This window comes from Physeter macrocephalus, chromosome 12 (assembly GCF_002837175.3).
Source record: "Physeter macrocephalus isolate SW-GA chromosome 12, ASM283717v5, whole genome shotgun sequence".
Lineage (NCBI taxonomy): Eukaryota > Metazoa > Chordata > Mammalia > Artiodactyla > Physeteridae > Physeter > Physeter macrocephalus.
Genome location: NC_041225.1, coordinates 40,069,637 through 40,071,918, shown reverse-complemented (window position 1 = coordinate 40,071,918; position 2,282 = coordinate 40,069,637). Strand labels below are relative to the sequence as shown.

General features: G+C 39.3%; 2 long non-coding RNA genes across 2 annotated transcripts in view; one reads left to right on the top strand and one right to left on the bottom strand.

The window, feature by feature from the left end:
• LOC129392633 (uncharacterized) overlaps positions 1–2,282 on the bottom strand; it is a 25,656-nt gene that overhangs the window by 9,768 nt on the left and 13,606 nt on the right. The gene's annotated exons all lie outside the window — the stretch shown is intronic.
• LOC112063625 (uncharacterized) overlaps positions 1–2,282 on the top strand; it is a 12,418-nt gene that overhangs the window by 9,114 nt on the left and 1,022 nt on the right. The window lies entirely within an intron of this gene.

The following is a 2,282-nucleotide window of genomic DNA, read 5'->3' as shown; positions in this document are numbered from 1 at the left end:
CCCAGCTGCTCCGCGGCACGTGGGATCCTCCCGGGCCGGGGCACGAACCCGTGTCCCCTGCATCGGCAGGCGGACTCTCAACCACTGCGCCACCAGGGAAGACCCCCCGATTCATATTTTGAAGGCTGTGGATCTGCTCCCAATTTTGCTGAACAAAAAGTTCATTGATTTGGCCATCCTTCTTGATGCTTTTGCATGACTTGAGAAAAACCAGACAGATGCTAAACCTATGTCACCGCATTCATCCCAGAAGTCCTGAAGGTTCAGATTTAACTCCACAAGCCCAAGTAGTGATTTCAGCTAAGTGCATGGAAAATCATTTTCCCACGGTGATAATTACATAGCAGTTTTCATCTTCACGGTACTTGGGCAACACTTAACAATTACTCCTTCTAATACCTGGAGCAATTACAAATAAAAATCACACATTTTTATTTGGCTAAAGGAGATAATTACCAATATTAGGAGACAAGGAATACCTTGAGGGACTGGAGGTGAATAATTAAATTGTGGTAGAAATATTTCAAGGCCTGATTGCCTTCTGTTTTCATGAGAGTAAAGAGATTGAAGCTTCATTAGGGGGACTTTCCTGGTGGCCCAGTGGTTGAGAATCCACCTGCCAATGCAGGGGACAAGGGTTCAAGCCCTGGTACGGGAAGATCCCACATGCCGCGGAGTAACAAAGCCCGGGCACCACAGCTACTGAGCCTGCGCACCTAGAACCTGTGCTCCACAACAAGAGAAGCCACTGCAGTGAGAAGCCAACTCAACGAGAAGCCCGTGCACCACAATGATGAGTAGCCCCTGCTTGCCACAATTAGAGAAAGCCCACACGTAGCAACGAAGACCCAATGCAGCAAAAAATAAATAAATAAAATAAATAAATTTATTTTTAAAATTAAAAAATAAAATATTTATAAATTGATTTAAAAATAATAATAAATCCATTAGATGTTAACATAGACAATATAATTTTATGAAAAATAACTATATTTTTCAAAATAAAAAATTATCAAGAGATTGGCATTGTTTTATATTTACTTATGAATTTCTGTGATTTTCCTTTTTTGCGGGGGGAGGCATGCAGGGTATGCAGGGTCTTAGTTCCCCAACCGGAGATCGAACCAGTGTCCCCTGCAGTGGAAGAGCAGTCTTAACCACTGGACTGTCAGGGAAGTCCCTGAATTTCTGTGATATATTTTGATAGCAAAGATATCATTCAGTTTGTTATAGATTATTTCCCACTGTTGTTTGCCCTTAGTTAGTTCATTTTCTTTTGTATTTTTCCTTATTCCAAAGCACAATTTTGGGGAGAAGGGGGAAAGAAATTAATTTATAACATAGCTTAAATGTTCTACTAACTTTTACTAATAAACTACTCTATGAAGCAGAATTCAAATTTCCAGATTTCTGGGAATTGCCTGGCGGTCCAGTAGTTAGGACTTGGTGCTTTCACTGCCGGGGCCTGGGTTCAATCCCTGGTTGGGGAACTAAGATCCCACAAGCTGCACAGCATGGCCAAAAAACAAAAACAAATTTCCAAATTTCTTTATCTCTGTTAAACTTCTTTCAGGTATATAATAAATTCCTTAAGTACTATACATATTAACATAGAAGGGAATAACAATTCTATTGAACTGAAGGCTTTGGGCAGACCACTAATTATTTCTTTAAAGTAGTTGTGTTGTTTTGAAGCCTCCATCCTGCGTGATTAAAAGGCAAACATTTCAACAAAACCACAAAATGTGCCAAGTGGGACTTTTAAAAGATTCACATGCCATCAATAATTTATAAGAAAAAAAAAAATTTGAGCCGATGGTTATGGGAATGATTTGAGCAAATGAAATGAAGTTCTTTTTGAAATATTTCAATGGAATATTAAAGGAAAGCAGCTGGTTTCTATTTTATTAAGGAGTATTTCCAGCCAAAACAATGTTTGCCTTATGAAGAGGATGTGTGGACAGACTATCTTGAATATTCCAGCTATATTTTCCAGATGTCTCAGAACTGATAAGATAGTCTAATGAGGAGTCTAGTAGGGATTTGAATTGATGTTTCACTGATCCTTTTATTTCTGGGAAGTAATGAATACATCATATTACAGATTCATTCATCTGCTCTAAATGCTTTTATTGACAGTCAGATTTTCCTCAGTAGAAGTCTTTAAAAATTATTCCCATCAAGAATGCTATGGTTAAAGTTGATAAAGAAGTATAATATAGAGGGGCTTCCCTGGTGGCGCAGTGGTTGTGCGTCCGCCTGCCGGTGCGGGGGAACCGGGT